The sequence below is a fragment of the Myotis brandtii genome, unplaced genomic scaffold, assembly GCF_000412655.1.
Source record: "Myotis brandtii unplaced genomic scaffold, ASM41265v1 scaffold470, whole genome shotgun sequence".
Taxonomy (NCBI): Eukaryota; Metazoa; Chordata; class Mammalia; order Chiroptera; family Vespertilionidae; genus Myotis; species Myotis brandtii.
The window spans coordinates 3,602,686-3,627,750 of record NW_005367953.1 but is presented as its reverse complement, the minus strand read 5'-3'; positions in this window follow the sequence as shown (position 1 = coordinate 3,627,750).

The window sequence follows — 25,065 nt, the reverse complement described above, 5'->3', positions numbered from 1 at the left end:
AATCATAAAAAAAAAAAAAAATATTAAAACAGCCCTGACCGGTTTGGCTCAGTGGATAGAGTGTCGGCCTGCAGACTGCAAGGTCCCAGGTTCAATTCTGGTCAAGGGCATGTACCTTGGTTGCAGGCACATCCCCAGTAGGGGGTGTGCAGGAGGCAGCTGATCGATGTTTCTAACTCTCTATCCCTTCCTCTCTGTAAAAAGTCAATAAAAGATATTTTTTAAAAACTAAAAAAAAATAGTTATCATTTCAGAATAGGGCAGGTTATAAAAAGGATTTCTGTTTTTGTTGTTTGTTTGTTTTTTATGGAGATCTAGGCATTCCCCAAAGGAGAAACTGCTTCCATTATAAGTTAAGGTAAGAGTAAGCCAACTACCAACTCTAAGTCTGAGTTAGGAGTTGTAGTTTGGAAGGGATACTAACTTGGAAATTTAAACTAAAATCTCCAACCTTTTTTCTATTTTGTCCTCTGCCTTAGTGCTTTATGTACAGAGGCATTGTTCTCTTGCTTAGGGCAACAGAGCAAAAAGAGAGGAAACACAACTACTTCGTGACATACTTGCTTTTATATCACAGCTTGGTTTCCTGGCAGCTATCAACACCCTTTGTTCCACCCTAGCAGGCGTAATCCAACCTAGCCAGGACATTTGTTCCCGGATGGACGGTCTTCCTATTGGCAAGAACGCAGTGGGAGTCCACTGTTTTGTGTTTGGTTTCTCTTTTAACAACCTCATCTTTCAATGACATCACTCTCAGCCCTGAGATATGACTGCACTTCCCCCGCTGCCTGATAGTGAAGCAAAGGTTACCTTCTATCTTACAGCAGTGTTGTCATCAAAGAGCTCTATTTCACAGATGTGACAACACAATGAGTAAGATTTTCTCCAAGTGTGCTAAAAGGCCAAAGCAACCTTTACAGAGGGAACCAATGAGAGAGCAGGATTCAAAAAGCCTCCCAAGCAGATAACCCGTTTGGCTGCCTCTGCTATCATCCCACCCTTCAGCAAAGTGACTGTTTTGTGTTCAACTTGATCTTTGTTTTGTTTTGGGGACTCAAAATAAAACAAAGAAAAAGGCACATGTACACTGAATGAATGGGCAGGATATAGGTGCCTTTTAGCCATTTATGAATAGTTCCTGTCTTCATAATGACTTGGATTTCACAGAGATTTAGAAAGGGAATTTGAGAGGATCTTAAATAGAATCACTGTGAGGGTTTTAAAAATTAGAAAGAAACAGGTTGGAAAGCATTCATAAGCCTTCAGAAAAAAACATTCTTTTACGTGCCCTTGTATTTCTATTAGTTTGGCATGATATTAAATACTAATTGGAGGAAATGGCTAAAGTTAAGTTTTTCATTTGCTGAGAGAAAGCCATCTTGACAGTTATTTCATAATGGCAAGTGAAGTTCTGTATGAAATTGTTGTTTAACTAGAAGCAAGGTGTCTAAGTGGCTTGAAATAAACAGGCTGGAAGTATTGCAGCAGGTAGGAAATACTGGCTTCGGTTTCCTTGGTCAGTTCCAGCAAATGTTTACTTCAGGGGAAGAGAACAGCGCTACACTTCAGCACTCTCAAAATCACTTTGCAAAGTAAAAACAAAACAAAAATCTCCCACACATGCAGAAGCTCTTTTCTCCTATGTCACGGTGACAAACATCCTCTTACATCACATAAATACAGGGGAGGGCAGAAGGAGGTTTACAATTGTGAGTATTGAAACACAGTTTATTCTTGTAGTATGATTTATTAATTATTGTATTATTTTTCATGTGAACAACTGTAAACCTCCTTTTGCCCACCCCTGCATATAAGCAGACAGGAGCTTCTCCTGAATGGGATAGTTCGACAGAGTAGAAGTGAAAATAGTTCCACCTGAAAGCAGTCTTTCTGAAATGCTTTTGCGGGAGAAGTGAGGGGGAAGTAAAGAGTCGTCTTCTGCCTCACAAGGCAATCTGTTGACACTTGGTGTGCTGGGCTTATTATCTAAGATGGTTGGCGTGTTCTTCTTCCATCCTTCATTTTGCTGACCCTCTTGTTCATGCCATTGCTGGTTTGTTCATGAAGACATTCCACTTGAAACTTCTACCTGGAAGTCCTCATATAGTACCTCTCTCCACAAAGTAGGGGAATAACATTTAAAATTTTCTGGCACGTGTCACTCTCTCTCTTCAACTCTTAATTTTCCAGATTTTACCAGTACCTTTCCCCCCAATTTTCCCAGTTTCTTCAGCTCCCTTCCCCTACCTTATTTCATCTGAGGAAGAAGTATGGTACAATGCATGGAATTATGGGTTTTGGAGTTTGATCCCTTCTCTGTTTTCTAGATGTGGGACCTTGAAAAAATTCACTTAATTAGAAGCCTTGGTTTCAACAATTATAAAATGAGATGAGGATAATAATGGGCTATTGAAGAGGCCTCACCATGCTTGACAGATAGTAGGAGAACAATGCATGTCATTGTCTTTCCCTCTCCTGGAATTCTTCAACTCTGATTTTTCTGATCATTCCCCAATTAATGTTTATTTTGTAGAAGCTGGAGATATTGGCATCAGGGGGTGGAATGGGAAAGAGTTCTTTTGACATTTATTCGGGTGTGGGTTTCCTTTCTAAGATGTAAGTATCTGAATGGTAGCTGGTATTATGGGAGAGGGCTCTCACATTATTCCATTATAGATTTGTATTTTAAATTGAATGAGAGTGAAGTAAAGTCAGTCTCTATTTAGCAAATAGTCACTTCTAAAAATGTAGTATTTGAGATGGTTTACATCTCTTTTTTGAGATGGATGGCATCTAGACTTAGCTCCTGTCATCAGTTCTAGAAATACTCCCTTTTGCTATTGGGGCTCCATATTGCCAAATTAACTGCCCATCCTTTATAGGGAAAAAGTAGTGCCACTGTTCATCATTCCAGGCTCAAGGGTGAGAAGGTGTTACTGCTATTGCTCCATATAGAGTCCTTCATCATTTTTCCTTTTCTTTGGGGGTCCATATAGAGCCCTTCATCATTTTTCCTGTTCTCTTGGCGAAATGCCCAGGCACTCAGAAGTGTAATGTTCAACCATGGTTATCCATTAGAATTACTAGGGTAGCTTTTAAAACACTCCAATGTCTCGGTTCCTCCACACACCAGTGAAATAAAAAACTCTTGGGGGTGGACCTGGACACAAGTATTTTTAACAGTCCCTTCAGGTGACACCAACATGCCTTCAGGTTTGAGAACCACTGATCGAGAAAAGAGACCCTCAGCCCTGAAAGGGTTATTATTTCATAATAACTCCAGTGTGAGGTCTCAAACTAAAATCACTTTGGGCATGCAAGACATACTCTTCCTTCGTCTCGGTGCTCTGTTTCCATTGTCCTTTTTCCTTAGATTATCTCTTGAATGATTCCAGTAAACCAGCCATGCTAGTTGTTAATAAGTAGTAATCTAGAAACAATTCAAGGCAAACCAAACGCTTAATGAAGTTGAAGTGGGAGTCTTTGGTCAGGTGAATGGTGATTGAATCAGGAGGTTTGGGCTGGGCTTCAGAAGCAACACCAAGCAGCAGCCCCATGTTTGGAAGTGTGTATTCAGGTGTGGAAAAGCGGAACCCAGTCCTGAACTGGCCTCTTGCATGTACTTTTGTTTTCTTACAATCTAATTTCCATACAAAAGCCTGAGTGATCTAAAAATGCAAATCATTTCTGTGCCTAAAAGATTCTAGTAGCTTCTCAATACACAGAATAAAACCCAGATTCTGTTCCATGGACAACAAAGGCCTCTGCTTACATCTCTGTCCCCAGTTATACCCTTCTCTGTGTTTCTGACTCTGCTTCAGTCACCTGGCCGTCTTCTGTCCTTTAGGAACGCAAGCTTGCTCTCAACTCTGAGCATTTGCTCTTGTCCTTGCTCTGTTCGGAGTGCTGCCCAGACCACAGAGAGGCCTGTCCTGAACTCCTGACTCATAGAAGCTCTCCTTCAATCACCTTCTATCTCTCTCCCATCTTCTTGGTGGCTTTGCTTCACGGTGCTGTCGCTTTCTCAAATCATCACCTTCCTAGAAGGTGATCTCTGCAATCATAATTTTGACTTGCTCACGGTTGTGTCTTCAAAATATAACACTATTGGCTTAAATGTCCTTCCAGAAAAACTGGAAAAAGTGCCCCACTTGACAGATACAGGACTGCAAACCCAACCCTATAGACCCTATAGCTCTATGAGTCATATTGAGCGATTTAGAAATAAGTATTCCTTCTTTCAGGCAGATGCAGGCCTCCATTGAGGTATATAGGCAGAAGGTGAGCTTCATTTTAGTCCTGACTTGTTCTGCACAATGGTAGGAGGTGACCGGAGTGCCTGAAATAAGGCAGACACTCAGTAACCATCTGTTTACTGCATGAGTGTAAGGAGGTGGCTGTGGCAGTGTTCATGAGCAGAGACCATTCTCCGGGTCTGGATGTGGCACAGGAGGCTCAGCAGCAAGCCAGTGGTATGCCAGTAAATGGATAACAAACCAATCTCCAGAAGAAATAACCACCACACCCTGATTTTTCGTGCCTGCCAATTTCTGTGGTGTAGATAGCCCCACCATGGCCCATTTCAAGCTTTCAACATAATGTCAATGTCACAAAATTCCTAAAAACTTCATACTTTCATAAGCTATTAAGATGATGTCAGTGGCACATACCAGCTCCCACACACTCTATCAACCCCTACCCCTACCTCAGTGTTGAACCTTGGGGATCTCAGATTTTGGGTCAGAGAAAATGACCAATCCTGCACTTCCTTACAACACAGCAGAGGTTGTTTATTTAATGCCGGTTGGCATCTTCTTGCATGTGAGGACCAGGAAATAGCCTGTCTTCTGGGTGGAATGGGGAGCTCCAAGATGTTTTTGAAAATACTAGTAGAGAGGAGGAAAACAAAATTAAGGCTGTCACCAGTAACCTAACTCATTGAATCTTGCTTTCTTCATCTATAAAAATAATTTGGCCTGGCCAGTGTAGCTCAGTGGTTGAGCATCAACCTATGAACCAGGAGGTCACGGTTCAATCCTTGGTCAGGGCACATGCCCTGGTTGCAGGCTCAATTCCCCAGTGGGGGTCATGCAGGAGGCGGGTGATCAAAGATTCTCTCTCAACATTGATGTTTGTCTCTCTCTCTCTCCATCTTCCTTCCTCTCTGAAATCAATAAAAACATATTTTAAAAAATAAATAATTTGGATTCAATATTCTCCATACAACTGATCAGACCAGCATTCTATATGCCAAATGGGGATTAATGTGAGGGGAGGGGAAAATTAGAAGGTCTGTGGTATCTACCAGTATGTGTGAATGAGTTTGTACTATGCATATAAGTAATATACCAATCTTTCTAAGCCAGCGAGTAACACACATTTTTTTTCTAGTTGAAATAAAATGATTTAGGTTAAATTTGCCCTGAAACTAAAACTTTGGCTTAAGAACTTTGCCAAATGCCAAGGACACTCTTTAAGTTAATAAGAGCCCAACTCTTGTCATATTTTTTCTATCAGGGCTTGTACACCGATTTTCCTCTTTACTTCTCCACACACCCCATTTGACATCCTTTGTTTAACTCTGGATTTCAAGCAAAAATTCAACACGTGCCAAGCAACTCAGACAAAAAGGAAACCCAAACCATCGAGCTGGAGAAGCATAAACCACTGTCATCAGGGGCTCAGCAACAGCTTTAAGAGTTATAATTTCTGATGTTGAGCTATCACTTTGCTGGGCAAATACTAGTGTTGAAATATATTATTACTACCCTTCTCCCCACTCTGACCACCAGAGCAGACATCCAACTTCCCAGAAGAATTCATGTGCGCATGGACAAGCAGGGAGCCCTTTGCTCAGCCTTCAGACAGTGGACACCAAGCTCTAATAGAGTCTGTCATCCTCACATGAGCCACTGAATCATATTTATATATAACATGCATATTAAAAAGCATCAGCCAGAGTCAATGGTGCTGATATAAAAATATCTTAATAGCCAGTAACTGACTAATGAATACCACTCTAATAACAGTTTAATTTGAAGAATTCTGACAGCTGGTTGCTTTGATGAGCGTGGTTTCCAAGGAGTCCTAGCCCCATGCTGAGAACATCTCCAGCCTGCTGATTGATGGCAGCAGTGCAGAACAGTTTAATGTCACCACCTCTCAGCGCAAGTAATAATAAACAGGAATGTTATGGTTTATTTTTCTGTATGAATTGTTCAGGCTCTGTATGGTAAGTACCAACGCAATGGGGGATAATAGCTGCCATTCTCCTGGGAGTTGTAACTGGAGGTGAGCCTTTTTTCTTTCTCTCTCTCTCTTTTTTATCAGCAAGGTTTCTAGTAACTGGAGGTGAGCCTTTTTTCTTTCTCTCTCTCTCTCTCTCTTTTTATCAGCAAGGTTTCTATATCAGAATGAATATAGACATTATTGGTTTTCTGCTGGATTTGTTTTATTCTTTTACATCACTCTTGCTCATCCCATTCTGCTTAGCAAACGTAATTATTCTGGTTTAGATGTAGCTTCCCTATTATTTCTCCACTTCCCAAGGTAGTTTAAAGCAGACAGCTAAGGCATGAAATATATGGTTCTACAACTATCTTAATTATACTGCCTGACTCTGTGTTTGATATGGAATAGCAATGTCTGGGAAGTGAATTTAATCTCTACAGATTTAGGACGATTGCCAAAAAGATTCATTGATTTTTTTTCCCCCCAGAAGCACAATCTTTTATTGTATAAATGTCAGAAGCTTCAAATTATTAGGAAATGTGTCAAGAAGCTCAAGGTATAATAACATTCTTTAGAGAGGTTGATTCTGAAGACAGTGCAATGAAATGTTCCAAAAGAAAACATGCCTTATGTTCTTACAAAATAAAGCTCTGGGATTCGTTTTAATTTGTCATTTCGAACAGGATGTGGCCTCCACTGGGTGCTTCAATGTGAAGGTCCGGGGTGTGATATACGGCCATTCCTGGTCCCCCAGAGTTTTATCAGCTCAGACAGGAGGGTCTTCAGCAGTCCTGGGACAGAAGATACTGTCTCAGGATTTGAGGCTTCAGAGCTGAATCATGAAAAGTCACTGGGATTTGTCCTAGTGCAGAGGTCGTGAAGAGGGGGTCATAAAAACAGAAGACAACAGTCTGAGCTGTGTCACCCAGCTCAGGTAGAGCTTGTTTACGTCCTCAAACCAAGGGGAAATTCTTAGCATTGGGCAATGTATTACTTGAGATGACTTTTATTGAAACTAATATAAAATCTGCCCAAAGTGGTTTAAAAAAACAGATTATATAGTTCTCACATCTGAAAAGTCCAACAGTTGGGTGCGCTTCAGGCATGTGGGATTCAGAGGTCAAAGATATCGTGAGGGCTGGAGCTCCATTTATTACTCTCTTCATAATGCTCCACCTTGTGTGCTGGATTCATTCTCAGCTAGATCCTATCCATACCCCCACTCCATCCTTTGCCTCAAGACCTCAGGGTCAAGTCCTAAGATTAATGCAAAATTGACTGCCTCTCTTGCCAGAAGGTTCAAAGTCACAGGGTGGCTTAGCCACGGAAACTCATAGATGCCATAATGGAAATCAGGGGCTATTAGGAAGAGTGCAATGGATGCTGGTAAGGCAGTCAACAGGGTTTTTAAAGATGGGCACACACTTTTTTTCACACACATTTTTTCCCCCTGAGAAATAAAGTTTGCCTCAATGACAGTCAACAGGGTTTTTAAAGATGGGCACACACTTTTTCCCCCCTGAGAAATAAAGTTTGCCTCAATGGCCAGAAGGTATAGATCCTAGTTCAAACCTCTGCATATCACTGTATTAATGTTTTCAAGCTTGACTGAAAACTGTATACCAGTCTTCATTGTCCAAACAGCTTCTCACTCCAGACTTCATAGTATGAGTTCACCTGAACTTTACAGATTAGACATTAACTGTTCCTCCGCAGAAACCCTAGGCTGTTCTTATTCTACCTCCATGCCTCTGCTCTTACTCCCTCCTCCCCCATCCTTCATTAGTGTCCTTTTCTGTGAGCAGTCACCTCTGATCAGCCCTGCACAGTCAATTGCAGAAGGCATGGCTTAGTAATTATGAGTGTAGGTGCTTGAGTACGACTGTGTAGGTTCAGGCTCCACTCTATTAGCAAGTTATTTAACCTCACTCAGCCACAATTTCCTTGGACTTAAAGTGAGACTATGATGATACCAAACTCAAGTGTTTTTGTGACCATTAAATGAGTTAATATACGTAAAAAGATTTTAAAAATGCCTGGCCCTTGGAAAGCATTCAATAAATGTTAGCTATTATTATAACGCTCTATGAAATCATTCTCTGACCACCTCATAACTTTCCTTCTTTTAAATGACTGTATTGTTTTGGCCTGAATTCCTCATTGCACACTTAGACACATGTTGTTTTGTATAGTCAGATAACTATATAGGAGGGGAGGCTCCTAATAGGTACTTCTTGTTTCCCTGCATAATACATAATTCAATGCCATAAACCTATATTGTAGGTGTCTAGCAAGCATATATTGAGGAGATGGAACGTGGCTAAGAATACTCCTATGCATGTTCAAAAAGGATCACAATTGGCCAAAAGTACCAACTATGAAAACCTGAACTACCAAGCAAAATAGAGACACACTTGTGTCTGTGTGTGGGGTGTTGGTGGGGGTATGTGGAGGGATTGAGCAAAAAAAGAAAAAAAAGAGAGAACTCATGGACCTGGACAATAATGTGGTGATAGTAGGGGCGGGGGAGGGAGGTGGAGGTGGAAGAGGGCATAGAGGGTTTAAATGGTGATGGGGGGAAAATACAAAAGAAAACCTCTCCAATCAATTATTGTTTTGTGTAAATAAAGAAAAAATGTGTCTCTAGAACTAGTGAAAAGTTGATCTATTAGTTATAGAATTCAGGTTTAAAATTCCATTAGAAAACATTTATTTAGGCCCTGGCCAGTGTTTCTTAATAATTAGAGAATCAGACTACTCACCAAAGGATTGGGGGTTTGATTCCTGGTCAAGGGCATGTACCTGGGTTGCAGGTTCCATCCCCGCCCCTGGTCTAGGCTCGTGTGAGAAGCAACCGATTGATGTGTCTGTCTCTCCTCTCTCTCTCTCCCTCTCTCTCCCCTCCTCCCTCCCTCCCTTCCCCTCTTTCTGAAAAGCAATCGAAAAATATTCTTGGGTGAGGATTAAAAAATAATATATATTTATTGAGGATTCTATTGGTTTCCCCTCTATCAGCATATTCCTGGGCAGTTTAGTAGGTGGAGGGAAGTTGGAGGTGAATCAGACAATCTCAGATCTAACAGAAAAAGTAAACATTAAATATACAAGTGTGAAAAAAACCTGTAAAAGTAAGGTACTGAACACACGTGGTTCCCCAGATGTGTAGATGAACATTAGCACTATGGCCCACAGAGAGGGCTGTTCTATGTACACTGTATGTAGATAGCAATAGGTGTCTGTATAATACTATGTACTTATGCTATATAATAAAAGCCTAATATGCTAAGTGTCCAACCATTTGTTCGACCGGCCGATTATAGGTTTGACCGGGCGGGGATGAGGGGAGACTGGACAAAACAGGCTGGACACGCCCTACGGTCCCTTCCTGGCCTCTAAAATATTTCTTCTAATTAATTTCCTTTCCATGTGCATAAATCCGTGCACCAGGCCTCTAGTCTATAATACTTCCTTATTTCTCACTTGATTTTCATCAAGTTATATTATGTCATAAAGAAGTACAATTGAATAAAAGGCCCTCTCAATTAAAAATAGAGCAGGCTAAAGTTAAGAGGAGTTAAATATTTCAAGGTCAGATACCTGGAGTGGGATGGAGCTGATAGCAGGTTCTAGAACTACTGACTCCGTGTTTGTTAATTTCTCCATTTTCTCCAATTTGTGCCACCTCCCTCCCAACTCTTGCGATATCAACTGCTGCTTACATATACTTAAAAAGGAAAAAAAGGTGAGCATAGTGAATATATTTGTAATAGAAAATGTAACAATGAATACCTTTTGGAACTATCCAATTGAATATAAAAAGGAAATGTAATGGTTGGACATCTGGCTATTGCAAATGATACTTATTTAGATCTCTCTTCTGTCCTTTACATGCTAATCCCTCTCTATTCCTGGAGATTCAATTTAAGTGTGAGTGAACTGTCAGCTTCCTCCAGGAAGCATTCCTAGATCATTCTTCTATGTCTCCCTTCCCCTTTGCTGAGCTCACACATCACATGCTCCTTAAGAGCTCATGTATGAGCTCCTCAAATCAGGGTCTTTGCCTCATTTATCTTTGTATATTTAGTGTCTAGTATAGTACCAGGGGAGGAGTAGGGAGAGAAAGAGAAAGTGGGACATAAAGGGAGAGAAAGATAAAGACAGAGAGAGAGCAAGAGAGAGAGAACATTACACAGTGCCTTCCAAATTACTTTTTAAAATTTAGCTTCTAAGTTATGGTCTTGGGCTCCATGAGAAAAATAAATTCTTTAAAACCCTAGTGTATGTAATACAACTCTAGTATCAATAGAAAATTAATAGTTGCCTTACCTATGGATTAAAAACAGCTGGTGAGGAATAAGAATAGTTTGCAATCATATATAGCTCTGCAAAAAGAAGAGAGCTAGACCATAAGTCAGGATATATGTGCTCCCAGTGTAACTTCAAGGCTCTCGATCTCATTCTTTGTAACTAGAAAAGACAAGTCTTATACTACCAGGTATTTCAAAGTCTCTTCTAGTTTTAAAATGTTATGTTATGAAAACAGACTATTATGGGGGTATGGACTAAACAAAAATGTAACACATATTATAGGCACACAAAAAATCAAATTACAATGAAACAATTAGAAAGAAATGAAGCCCTCAGCATACCAAAAAGTACAGAAAAGGAAGGCTGTTTACTCTAGATGGCTAATTGAATAGAAGATTTGTGCACATGCCCATGACAGTGACATGCATAGATATAAACTTGGTATGAAATAAAGCGGAGCAATCATGCAGTTTTTTCTAATGTAAAAAGTTCTATTCACAAATGATAAAAAGTGAAGAGTAAAACACAGAATACAGGTAAAGAGGCGCATGTGACTCATTTATATACTCAAGATTCATGACAGATAAAAGGATTTTTTTCTTCTGAGATGCATTACAAGGTATTTCTAGAGACTGAATACTATTTCAGCTCATTTGTATAGAAGTTCCTATTTTAAAAGGCTTTTTTTTTTGCAGTCTAACTTTTTTTTTTGGTTAATCCTCACCTGAGGATATTTTTTCCATTGATTTTTAGAGAGAGTGGAAGGGAAGGAAGGAGGAGGAGAGGGAATGAGAGAGAGAAACACATGGATGTGAGAGAGACATATCAATTGGTTGCCTTCCACATGTGCCCCAATAGGCTCTGGGGAATGAATCCACAGCTCAGGTACCTGCCCTTGACCTGGAATTGAACCTATGACCCTTCAGTCTACAAGCTGGCATTCTAACCACTGAGCACACTGGCCAGGGCTACAATCTGACTTTTAACAAACAAAGACATTAAATGGGGCATATGTTGATACTATCTATCTTTGGCATTTCAACTGTCTTATTATTTTTTTTAGAAAAATCATATCACATAAATAACACATTAGTGGCTATTTCTCTTGCTTAATGAGACTTTTTCTTGGTCCAAAGAGCTCCATCTCTCTGGCATAAAAATTTAGGGGAAACGGGATGAAAGAACAGCAAACACAAAATCAATTCTTTTTTTCTTTAAGATATACATACAGTGAAGGAAAGAAAACGATAACAGATTAGTTATTCATCAAATTGCCTGGACCAATGGGCAGTAAAAAATGAAATGGTATTTGTCGGTAGTAGGAGGAGGAGGAGTAAATCTGCACCAGATTTCTTAGCCGTTAATGGATATGTAGTTAAATGTAACTGGGATCAATCTGAAGAAATTCTGCACAGCAATTGCAGATTGTTTACACTCCATCAATAGCAAACCAGCACAAAGTGAGGGCACAGATTCCAGTTACTGCTGAAACATCTCCATCCCTGACCTTGCAGGTCGGAGGAGAAATGGAACACCCAAGGAGGTTTAAGGTCAGAAACAAGATTGCATAAAGATCTGATGTTATATAAGACAACATGGAAAGATAATTTATTCAGCAACAGATTAATCTAGGTCAAAAGAAACATTCAGAAGGATATGTTGAATTTGGCTCACAATGAACAGTGTCTTGAGAGAGTAGTCATTCTTGTCACAAACTGCAAAAATGTGACTCTACTATCAATCATCCCACAGCCCACATATGGTCTGTCCTTCGTTTTCTAAAAGCTATGAAAATTGCAGATGGCAACAGCCTTCAAGAAATTAAATAGCAACTTAGTAATGAGGTGTTTGAAGGAATCATGTTGAAACAAACCAGGCCCCAGGTAAATCAGTGTATTTTCACTTATTGTTGAAAAGCCACGTGACCAGATTTTATTTTACTTTACAGTAGAGAGAAACTATAAGATTCCTGGATGGTTGCTCCCTAAGAGGAAATAAAAAAGTCTTTTTTTCCTCCCCCGAAAGCCAAATACCTAGCTTGGCTAAAAAGCAAACAAAGTATCTATTAGGTACTGATAGAAAATGTCTGGAACTATGAATGTTCTATTTCCTTTTTGGTGTCTAAATTTAAAAAAAAAACATTAGCATCAGTTAATGGGGTGCACTTTAAGTAAAAAGCCTAAGAATATGTATTATATAGGAAAAAGACATTCTGGTGTCTTAGCCTAGTAAGGTTCACAATTCAGACATGCATGATAAGGAACTAAATTCAATCACCCTCAGGCTAGCATTGACAATTTAACACTAGTTTGTACAGTCTTCATGTGTTTCAATGCATGGAACGGCATGTCAGCAGGCTAAGGTTTCTTGAGAAAAATCACCTATATATCTATTTTTCTCCCCCATCTTTTCAACATTTTATTATCAAAAATTTCAAACATGCAGCAAAGCTGAAAGAATATTACAATGAATGTCTATACAGGGTGGGGCAAAAGGTTTACAATTGTTCTCATGGAAAATAAGACAAAAAGTAATAAATAATACAAGAACACATTGTTTCATGTACTCACAACCATAAACCTATTTTTGCCCCACCCTGTATATCTATCACCTGATTCTACCATTAATATTTTACTATACTTGCTTTGTCATTTATCCATCTGTCTATCCATCTCTTTAGACATCCATCAATTCATCTTATTTTTTGATGCATTTCAAAGAGGACTGAAGACAGCAGTACACTTTCTCCTAAATACTTCATTATGCATTGTTAGGCTAGAGTTCAATGTTTGTGCACAGCTTTATTCTTTTGATATAAAATTGACCTACAATGCAAGAAACACAGCTTAAATGTGCATTCTGAGTTTTGAAAAATGCATGTATCTGTGTTTCCACCTCTCCTGGCAAGATATCAAACATTACCATCACTTCAGAAAGTTCCCTAATGCCCCTTCCAGTCAGTATTGCTCTCAGCTCTCCAGAAACAACCACTGTTCTGATTTTTGTTCCCATGACAGATTAGTTTTTTGCTAGAATGCTATGACAATGGCATCACACAGTATTTACTCTTGTGTAAGGCTTCTTTCAATCAGTATATTGTTGGGCATAGCGGTAGTCTGCTCTTTTTTATTGCGGAGAGATATTCTGTTATGGTTATACCACAATTTGTTTATTGATTCTCCTATTTATGGACTCTAGGGCTGTTTCCAATTTCTGACTATTATGAATAACGTTGCTGGGAACATTCCTCTACAGGTCTTTAGATCCTGCATCTCATCTACAGACATTCTCAGTTTCCCCCAACAAAACTGACAGTCTACTGTGTTCATGTGTAGGACTGTGTACTTCCAACCACCAAATAAGTTTACATTTTAGGCTCTACTTGCACTTGATAAATTCAGTGGAATGCTCTTTTTTTTTTCTTCATTGAACATTTGAGCACAGATGGAATGAACACAATAAAGGAAATAATGATCTTAGGAATATTCTTGAAGTGTGAATGCACTCTTTTCTTCAAACAATTTATATGAGAAATATCAGTTAGCAATTCTAAGAGGAAAAAAAATAAATGAATTGCTGCATAATCTCTGTACTTCTTCCATAAAGATAGACTGTGATTTAAAATAGCCTACGGTTATTAATGCTGTAAATTTCTCTGAAAGATTTCAGTGCTTGTTCTTCTTGCTCTGAAAGAAAAAGAAAGGAAGAGAGAAAAAAAGAAAGAAAGAAAGAAAGAAAGAAAGAAAGAAAGACCTGTATATCATAGGTCTCACATGAGTGACATGATATTAAACTATTAAACTCTATTGAGATTAGACCATTACTGATGCCCAGGGCTAGAGTGAATTGTGGAGTTCTTAAGTGTTTTCTAAATAACCAAATACATTGAAACAAAATATTCTGGTACAGAAAGACCATTTCAAATGGCTTCCTGAATACTTGAAGCTTTGACTTCTGTAAGACTAAACAAGGATGATAATCATACTATTGAGTCAATTCTTCAAAGGAATTGGAAATAAGTAATTATATGTGATTCTAAGTTGGAGTGGAAGGTTGAGTAGGATTAAGCATAAAGCTTCCTTCTAACTCATGCAGTTTTATATCAAAAGTTATTATGATGCTATCTAAAATTCTCTTTTCTGGAAACCCATTACTAAATGAACACACAATTGAATATTTTGCATATATGTTACAGAATGATTCTTCTTAAATACAGAATGCTTTTTAAATAAATATAATATTTATACAGAGGCTATATACTTATTTTATCTATATTTTAAAAAATTAGTTATTCTATTTCATCTCTATCAATTCACCTATAATATTTCATTTCTAAGAGTTCTGTGTTTTTCAAGAAGGAAACTGTACATTGTAAGGTATTATAACAAACAAAAGGAGATCAAGTTGTTTGGTTAATACCAACAAAATCAAGTTCATGTACAATACATATTATCTATAGAAAATAAAAAATAATAATATTCCTGAAATGAATTTCATACCAGCATTTGAAGTGACAGTAATAGCAGATCCCTTATTTTTCTTATAAATGCTAACTGAAAGGAGCCACTGACTAGACAATATTTCCTTAGCTATCTAGATCAGGAGAGCCATCTGGCACTCATTTTAATCACCATGAGAACCTTGGAGGAACCAATAAAACCTGTACTAATATTCCAATCTATTCACTAATGGTAATAATCAGAACATCTGGTTAGGGTTTCCCTTTAAAAGGGTCTCCCCCAAGGATTGTATTAGGTATCAAAGTTCCTACTGAGTTGTACAGACTATCAATAGCTTCCCCCACCCTATGACTGCCTAGCTCTAGCTAGGCACACCTCCTTGTCCAAGCCAAACCGCAAGCTGACTCTAATCTGAGCTTACATAGGAAGCATGCCATTCACTGATTCTAAGAAGCAGCCATTCTAAGAAGCAACCTCAACCTTTATTATTGTTGGTGTAATTTTGTGCCTGTTTCTCAATTTTTTGCCTAAACTCTGACTTCTTTTAGTGCAGACTTTATCTTGGGTTCCTGCTGTCATATTGTTCAGCATCCAATTCGGTGGGTGACCTTGACTCTTCAAATTCCTCCATGTTTCTTCTCTCTGTTCTATGACCTTCCAGACCTGAGCTCTTGTTTCCCTAAAGCCCTTTGATTGCTTCCTCTTCTCTATACCTCTTGACATCTCTAGACTGGACTCAATGGTTTTATATTTATTCCCACTTATCCAACCTAAATTCTTTGTATAATAGAGTAATAGAATTCTGAGATGTATGAATTCTAACTTAGACTTAACAGTAACCAGTATTGCAGTCTTCTGAGATTTCTATTTACACCATGGATAAGCCGTATCTCCAAATTTGCTTCCAGTTCCAGCATCTTTTAATTTTGTACATATCTTTGTGATGGTAATAATTAATAATCCACTGTCTACTAATAACTAGATTCAGATATGTTCAAGATTTTCCAGTTATGATGACCATTCCCAAATAAAGGAGAATATGTAGTCAATGCACAATTGCAATAGTTCTGAATATGGCTGCACATAACAAACACCTGAGAAGCTTTTATAGAATCTCTTGCCTGGGCCTATTCAGACCAATTAAATCCAACCATGGGGAGCAGAGCATATGTGTTTTATGAAAGCTCCCACATGTGATTCTAATGTACAGCTAAGGTTTTGAACTACTATTATAATCAATATGAGTCAGTTGATTAGATGCAGATTTTTAAAATGGTCATTTCAAGGAGTGAATCAGACAAAATATTTCCTGGAACAATAGGGGCTATTAATCAATAAACACATGAATTCAAGAAGCAAGTTGTCCTGTCAGCACAGACAAATCTTACCTTTTAGAAAATATAAACAGTGATTTTTGGCCCCAAACTTCAATTCATATATACATTGGTTGATATGAAAGATAATATCTCATCAACCCTTTAAATATGATGGAGATGTTTCATTTTTGAAAACTGTTCCATTTCCCTTGACAGTCTTGTTACACATATTCTTCTGCAATCAAGAAGTCAGAGTTCTGCTTGTGGTGCTAGCATCACAAACCTGCAGATAGCATTGACCAGGAAAATCTCCTGGGTTTACCTGATTGATTATACATTGATCTCATTACCTTTCTAAACTTTTGCTGTTAACAATGAAATTTACACATATCCATGCAAGTATAAAATAATAAGAGCAGAGGACAAAGCCCACGAGTAAGACAAAATGGAAAACAGAAATAATCACCATGTATTACTACTGCAAAAATCAATAAAGCAAATGTGTTATTCTTTTTTAAGTGTCATATTACAATAATGTTTTTCTGAGGACTGTTGTCAGCATCCAATTTAAAAAGGCATCTGCTTGTGTTTGCTTAAAACAAAAGGGTGGTTGATTTAATGAATTATTTACAGGCAGGCAATATGGCAATGGTGTCATTATGAAATCCTTTCTAAGATCTCCGCTGGCTACTCCTGGCAGGGTGTCAATTTGATTGTTTTTATGGTAGGTGCACGAAATTGTGAAGCTATTCGAAGAAATGAGATTCTGCCATTGGACTTACTAATGCACGCAGGCCCAGAAAGAAAGCCATGGTGATGAGAATGGCAGAAACATTTATTTGGCATTAACAATGTGTAACGTGGAGTTCAAGTAAAGAAGAAACCATTAGAATTACATAAATCTGAAAGCAGCCTTGAAAATAGGCCCAAAGCCTAAAAGAAATCAGGACAGGTCTATAAGAAAAGCTAAAGAGGAAAAAAAAACACACAAACTCTGTGACCTCTTTCTTCCTCCTGCTATGTATGCTACCTGCCTGTCAGTATCTGCTTGCAGGGGAGTATTGAGAGTGTTTAAGTATCTGCACTAGTTGATCAAGTGAAAGAACTTAAATGAACTTTGGAGTTTAAAAGAAACCAAAATAAAAGGCTTGAGATAAAATTATGGACACAAAGGTGCTTGACAAGTTAAAATCTAATTATCTTCCTTAGTAAAATCCTACCAAACTCAAATTTGCTAAAATATCCTTCTGTTAAACCAGTATATTTAGACAGACGGACTAGTAATGCAGGTGGCTGTTAGTTAGAAGCAGTGTTTGTAATACCTTAAACAATAAAATAAAATTTAAAAAAAAAGAAATAAAAAAAAATCCAGGGAAGGCCAAAAATAACAACAACAATAATAATAACATTAAAGGAGATTGTAACCTATCTTCATGTAAGAACCATGTGTAAACTGGCACAATGCCTTGGCTATAATCACTGATCAATGATATTGACTGATGGAGTGATTTGATTAAACTGAAATTTTAATTTATAAAAATGGCCTTGTAGGAAGATTATATATAAACTAAAACCAGTTACTATTGGTAATTTCTTCCACATGAGCCCACAGTGTCAGTCCCAGAATATGAGAATGGGGCTATGACAAGAATAAGTAGGAATTAGAGTCTGTATTTGTTCTTCCCAAACTCTCTAGTGATTATCTGCCACCTGCTGCCCCCTGCCTAGGCGAGCACACAGGGTGAACCAGGTTGCCATCCTCCCTGCCTTCATGGACCTGATGTCTAGCAGGGAATTTTGTCTGAATATTTGATGGGCTTTAAATGCTGGAGATTCTGGTGGAGAACTAGCATGTTTTAAAAATCCTCACCTGAGGATATTTTCCCCCACTGATTTCTAGAGAGAGTGCAAGGGGTGGGGGAGCAGGGAGAGAGAGAGAAACAACAATGAGAGAGACATCTATCAGCCGTCTCATGCAGGTGCCTCAACTGGGGCGGGGGATCAAACCTGCAGCCGAGGTACATGCTCTTGACCAGAAATCAAACCTGAGACTTTAGTCATGGACCCATGCTCTAACCACTGATCACCACCGGCCAGGGCAAGAATTAGCATTTTCATCTTAAAATGCTTATTATACTCTGAGGGTCCTAATAGTTTAGAACTATCTTTTCAGACTTGAATCAAGAACACCAAAAGATAAAAGTAGTAGGTTTCCTTATTAATTCTGTGAAAGACAAACTCTTAAGTGCTAATAATTAGAACTTGAACAAAGTGTGATTAAGTGTAATTTATACTGAATGCTTGAGGTACATATCCTCTTGATGGTATGAATGGACTTTATTGTGAAAATAGTAGCTATAAGCTAAAGAGGGCTCTGGTGGACTTGCAGGGCCAGCCTATAAATTCCACTTGTAGCTGGAGCATTTTCCTATTTGAAGGACAGGGAAGGATGAGGAATACCAGCCCATGCCCACCGGGAGTCATGCCTTCCCTGACTGATAGCTTTGAGACACTGTTCCAGGAAGTAAGGGATTAATAATCACCGAGCCAGGGCCAGGACAGTTAATTTACTCTGGCTCTAGCACAGATCGAATTCACCAGAAAATTGCCAAAGTATATTCGCCCTTTTGTAGACTTAGATAGATATCAATTTGAAGTTGGGATTACCAATTCGAGTGGTTTTTCTATCTTTTTATGATTTTTGTAGCTACTTTTAGACATGGGAAATAGCTAAGAGAGGGCTAAGTAAGGGCATGAACTCCAGTTCCCAGGAATCCTGGGAATAAGAAATGACCCTTTCACGTACAAATAGTACAGCTTTGGATAAGCCATTTAACCTTTCTGAGCTCCCATTTTCTCAACCTGTGACACGCGTGTCAGAGGTGACACGTGAACTCATTTTTTTGGTTGATTTTTCTTTGTTAAATGGCATTTAAATATATAAAATAAATATCAAAAATATAAGTCTTTGTTTTACTATGGTTGCAAATATCAAAAAATTTCTATATATGACATGGCACCAGAGTTAAGTTAGGGTTTTTCAAAATGCTGACACGCCGAGCTCAAAAGGTTCACCATCACTGGTCTAAGAAGTAATACTACATGCTCAAAATTTTAAAATTTTTATTATTATCATTGTCATTATTTTATTTTTCCTACCAGTAACCCCTCTGGCAATTCTTTAATATTAAGCCAGCATAGCAATTTTTTTATACGTCATAGGAAGCCCCCAGGTCTACCAGTTAAATGCAGTGGAGCCACCATGAATGAGGAAGGCAGGAAGATTATTTTAAAATTAATCAGAAATTTATTATACTGACTGTAAACGCTAACTTCTATGAGGAACTCAAGGCTTTGTCTCTCCTATCTGCAACCCATTCTAACCCCCAACCCGGGGGCCCTCCCATGTGTGCATCAAGGGTAAGGACCATGGGGTCATTAGTTAAATGCAGTGGAGCCACCATGAATGAGGAAGGCAGGAAGATTATTTTAAAATTAATCAGAAATTTATTATACTGACTGTAAACGCTAACTTCTATGAGGAACTCAAGGCTTTGTCTCTCCTATCTGCAACCCATTCTAACCCCCAACCCGGGGGCCCTCCCATGTGTGCATCAAGGGTAAGGACCATGGGGTCATTACACTATAGGCCCGGGGGGGGGGAGTGGGGGGGAGAAAAAGAGGGACTCTCCGGCCAACAAAGAACTCTTTAGATTGGTTTCCTTTAGGATTTATTTCCTCTTTGGAATATCTCCCTTTATTCACTTCAGATTTCTTCATATTACTCTCTCCCTCTCTTTTCTTTCCCAAGCTCCTGGGGAGAGATTTAAAGCTATCTCCTGTTTGAAAAGAGCCTTCTGAAATGGGAAGATGTTGAGAAACTGGGATGGAAAGAAGCAAGGGGAGCTCTACTCTAGGGAGAAAGTCTTTTTTCCTTGTGTAAGTTTTTCACTTTACTGTGTTGTTATAGCTCAAAGGCCTAAACAAAGGAAGAGAGATGGGTGGGCTCTGTCTTCTTTAGTCACCGCGTTAGGAGGCTGCAGAGGGTCCAAAGCCCTAGAAGTAATTAGGAGTGCGCTGGCAGCGTGGGTCTTTTCTGCAGTAGCTATCCTTACAAACATCTGCTGCAGGGATCCAGGCTCTAACGCTGTTGCTATACTCTGGAGTATTGGGGAAGTGATGTTTCTCAACACTTTAAGTACTAAGTGCTATTTAATTAAGCACTCTTCGGAAGGCCACATTTGACTGATACCTTTTTGCTCATTTAATTTTAATGTTTCTATTGAGTTGACAACACAATCCTATTAATAATACCTGTCATGTAAGCCTTATAATCAGCAAATAGCCAATAAGTGTGGCCTCAACTGTGCACTATAGTTTCTTTTTCCCCCCACACCCTTATAGTTAATATCAATTTTGTATTTAAAAATAAACATAATTAAAATCTATATACATACTATCACAATACCTCTTATTTATATAGGGGTTTATCATTTTTTAAGTATTCACACATATATTATTTAATACAATAAACAATAATCATATCAAGTTTATTATTGTCTTGATTTAACAGATAAATAAACTGACACTCAGAGAGGTTGTATCTTGTGTAAGGTCCCAAAGTTAATAAATGACAGATGCTCTGAAACCAAGTTTTAGGTCTTTCCTTTTTTTTTTTTTTTTTTTTTACTTCACCACATTTGCCTTTTTTTGTTATATTATCAAAGCAAAGAAAAATTTTATATCCCAATGGTTTTCAACTTACTGTTGTCATTGACTTTATTCCTAAAATGAAATATCACCCATCAATCTGGTCACATAAGGAATAAAAGTGGGCAGGACCTCTGCCAGATGTCCCCTCATCCCCATCCTGCAAAGATCTCTGAGGAACTTGCATGGACTCCTGAGGGCTGCTCAGAGGGCAGTTGAAGACACCTAGCAGCTAGATCTATCTCATCACCTTTGGGCATGATGACATGTGGGCAGGATTGGCCACACAGTGTGTGGGGTTCAGTGCAAAATGTAAATGTGGAACCCCACTTTTAAAAAGTGAAAAATTTCAAGATGGTAGCAGCAGCACCAAGCATGGGGCCCCTGTGACCAGGGCTCTGTGCGATGACACCGGTTGCACGTCTGGAAAGCTGGCCAAGTGTGGACCAGGATTTATCACCAAAATGCTTGTACTAAATGGTCTCTAAACCAGAGTGTTTATCTTTTCTCAATGATCCTTGTCTATGCTCTAGTTCATTCTCATAGTCACATTTGTGTTGGGCAAGGGCCATTGAAGCTACTCAAATTATATTGCAATGGGGTATTTTTAAAGTTATTTAAAATACATATATTTTCCCCCTGCCTGCATACCAGACCTTTACTCTAGCTCACAGTCGACATTCACACTCCTAGGGGAGATCAGTATTTTTTTAAAGGGACCGAAAATAAAATATCTTCACCATTTGACATGGAAGCTCATAGCTTGAGAGTGGATATTTAAAATTCTTTCAATCTCCTCCTCCCACTCATTACCCCACCATTACAATATCAGCTATCAATCTTGGTGGGCTCAGTGAACAGACTGCATCACTACGCTGTGACAGACACACTGCCATATGCTCATCACACCTGTCTCAGATTGCTCATGGACACCCAGGAAGATGCTGCTTCCCAGTCTCTCAGGCACAGAAGTGGCTAAAGAGTGAGGATGGTGTGATGACCGCTTCTGGGCATGGCCCCCAAACCTGTACACTCCTCCGAGTGCAGCCATGTGGAGAGGACCCAGTGGAGAACTCGGATATTCTAGAAGATGATAGAGCCAGAAGATACAAAGATCCCAGGGCCCCAAATAACTTCATGCATCAGAGCATCTTTGTCCCCAACATATCCACTGGTCCTCATTGGACTGTGAGGAGACCCAGAATAAGTCTGCAAAGTATTATGTGACAAGATTTGGGGTTGTTATTACCATTAGCATTATTTTATCTAGCTAATACAGGTACTTCTGACATTATTGGGGCTTAGCAGGAGTTAAAAAGAAAGATATAAGTAAGCATTTTAAATAAGGGCTTTCCTTCTGGTCCCAAAAAGTTTGTGTGAGGAAACACCTTCAGGGAGGTAGAAAGAAGAGTTATATGTCTGCGGAGTTTTCCTCTCTAGGTGTCATCTAGGAGAAGAGAGGGCCTGTTACATATGCTGAAAGGGCTGTTAATGTATGCGGGAAACATATTTATACGTTTTACGTTGACTGTAAGTAGTAGAGCCACCTGTTAGCGCGCGATAAAAACTACCCGCAAACAATGTGTTAAGAGTGTCATTTCTTACCCTTCGCTGCATTTACAACTTAAAGGAGATGTTCTTACCCCAGGAAAAATACATCACATCAACCTGGCGGTGCACCAAGTCCGGGCAGAGGAAATCCCCGATATTTTTAGCTTTCCCTCCAATCCCCTGGTTGCTAAGTGGTGTAGCCATAAGGTGTAGTGGCAGCATCTGACTGGAGAAGGGGCGAAAGGGATCGCAGAAGTGTGTAGAAAGAGCACAAATCCAAATGAGGTGAGAGCCACACAGAGTGCTAATGGGCCCAGGCTAACTGAGTCAAGACCACAAATTAGCCCAGCCACACGTTCAGAACAAGCAACACGTGCATGGATAAGGGATCGAGCGTCTGGATAGGAGGGGCCCACCTCTTCTCCAGTCCTGGAAAGTCTCAGAACGACCTCTTTCAACCAATATGCAGACCTCATTACAAGGAAAGAAAGTGAGGGTGGGAGCTTCCCCAGAGAAAACCAGGCTTACGCTAAACACTTCAAACAGGGACATTTAGCAAGTTTTTTCCTGGTGAACATTAGGTGGGACATTAGGTGGGTGTGGGGGTGGGGGAGGAAAGGGAGAGAGGATAGTGAGAGTTGAAAGCGCAGATTAGTTTTTTTTTTAAAAAAGCATCTAGTTTTGTACACCTGAGTTCTGATAAGACTTAAATTAGGTGAATCTGCTACATGTGATTAAACAAAAAGTGAACTAAGGAATTTCAAATTGTTTACTAAAATGTCACACACCTCAAGACACTTCTCCTGGGAAAGTCTGGCACTGACAGATTCTTGTAGATGGATGTCCCTCCTTTTCCTTATTCCGCGGTGCCATGTTTTATAAAAGTACAATTTCCCCACCTCTATTGCTGTGAAACCTAACAGACAAGAGTTTTGAAAAAGCACATACAGCAGCGCCAGGTTTTTCATGTTTCCTTCCCAAAGCAGTGGCCTGGAAAACGGAGCTTGCCAAGAACAATGTCGGAAACATCAATTGACTACAGTGATAACAACATACCCAGAAGGCAGGTTGTCTGACAATAAAGTTGCCAAAAAAGAAATTGCTGTACCTGTGGAGACCTTGAGTAGTTCCACGAAGGTGGTCCATCACCAATAATAAGGGCAGTGCAGAGCAGAGAGAAGTTCTTCTTTTAACCCAGTGGGAGATGCCTGAGGATTCAGAGCCACTTGGCTTTGCTGCCTCCATCCAGAAAAGATACAATTCCTGCAACCTGGAGCAATGGGAGTTTTATTAAGAAGGTAACAGCCACCACCGTCACTAACCACTCCCCTCTGGACATTTCACCTTGGTTAAAGGTTGAAAACAAATCCTAACCCCTGCTAATCGGCCAGCAGATATGACTGCATGAGCAGAAAGCAGCTATAAGGTAAGTAACAAAGTGGTTGGTTGCTCTGATTGTGTGTGGTGTGTTGGCATTTATGCGAAGTTGCTTTAACCAACTGTTCTAACCAATGCTTGAGAGCATCAAAACGGCCAAGTGCTGTTTTCCCCAGCAGTGTGAGAGTCTAAGCTTGAATATTTCAGAGGTTAGCCGTAGAATGGGTGTACAGTTTCTGCATGGATCAGAACATTTTGGGTCCTAGCGGATTGCATCTGTTGTCCTGAGGACCTGCCAGAAAAAGTATTCATGTTAGGCTGGCCGGGGAAAGGCTGAGCATGAAGAAATGAAAATTGGAGGCGATACAAAGCCCGGGGATTGATGGTAAAAGTTTGTGTAAGACCACCGCCAACTTTTGAGGGGGATACCGACTCTCAGGTTTTTTTTCCTTTTCCTCTATCTTCAATGTATACTAGGAAGAGAGAGGGAATTAGGAGAAAATGGCAGACTTCATCACCTTATCCCCTGATGAACATCAAGATCTGTGTGGGTTCAGGTGCACTACTCTCTTGCAAAATAACCCAGGACTTATCTGTTCTCTATGGCTTATGTAGTGTTTGTTTTTTCCACCAGAGAGCCTGTAAGCTCACTGGGGGCAGGGATATTCATTATGTCAGTCCGGGTCCTAACAGGATGGCACCCTCAGACTAGAGCAGTTCAAGAAGGACTATTAATAGAGGAAGAAGGTGTGAGCAGTGGGTAAGGAGACCACAGGTGACAGTACAACATCTTGGGATAATAACAGAGTGGCTGTTACCACTCTCGGTTTCAAAGAAAGACAGAAGAAGAGATTCTGGAAGCTTCTGCTGGCACCTTTCATAGAGGCTAGTTGGAGATGGGCAGGCCAGAGCCAGGGAGGGAGTGTCTCTTACCTTCCTTGTCCCTCCTGCCAGGGGCCCCCGGGGGCTGAGCCCCAGGGGAAGCCAGAGGGCTTAGGAGACCTTCGAGGCTCCCTGTGTGGAGAGCAGGGGCTGAGGGGCTGAGAGAGGATCTCGGAGAGGCAAGCGGAAGATCCCACGCACCTTTTCTCCTTTAAATCAATTCATAGCAC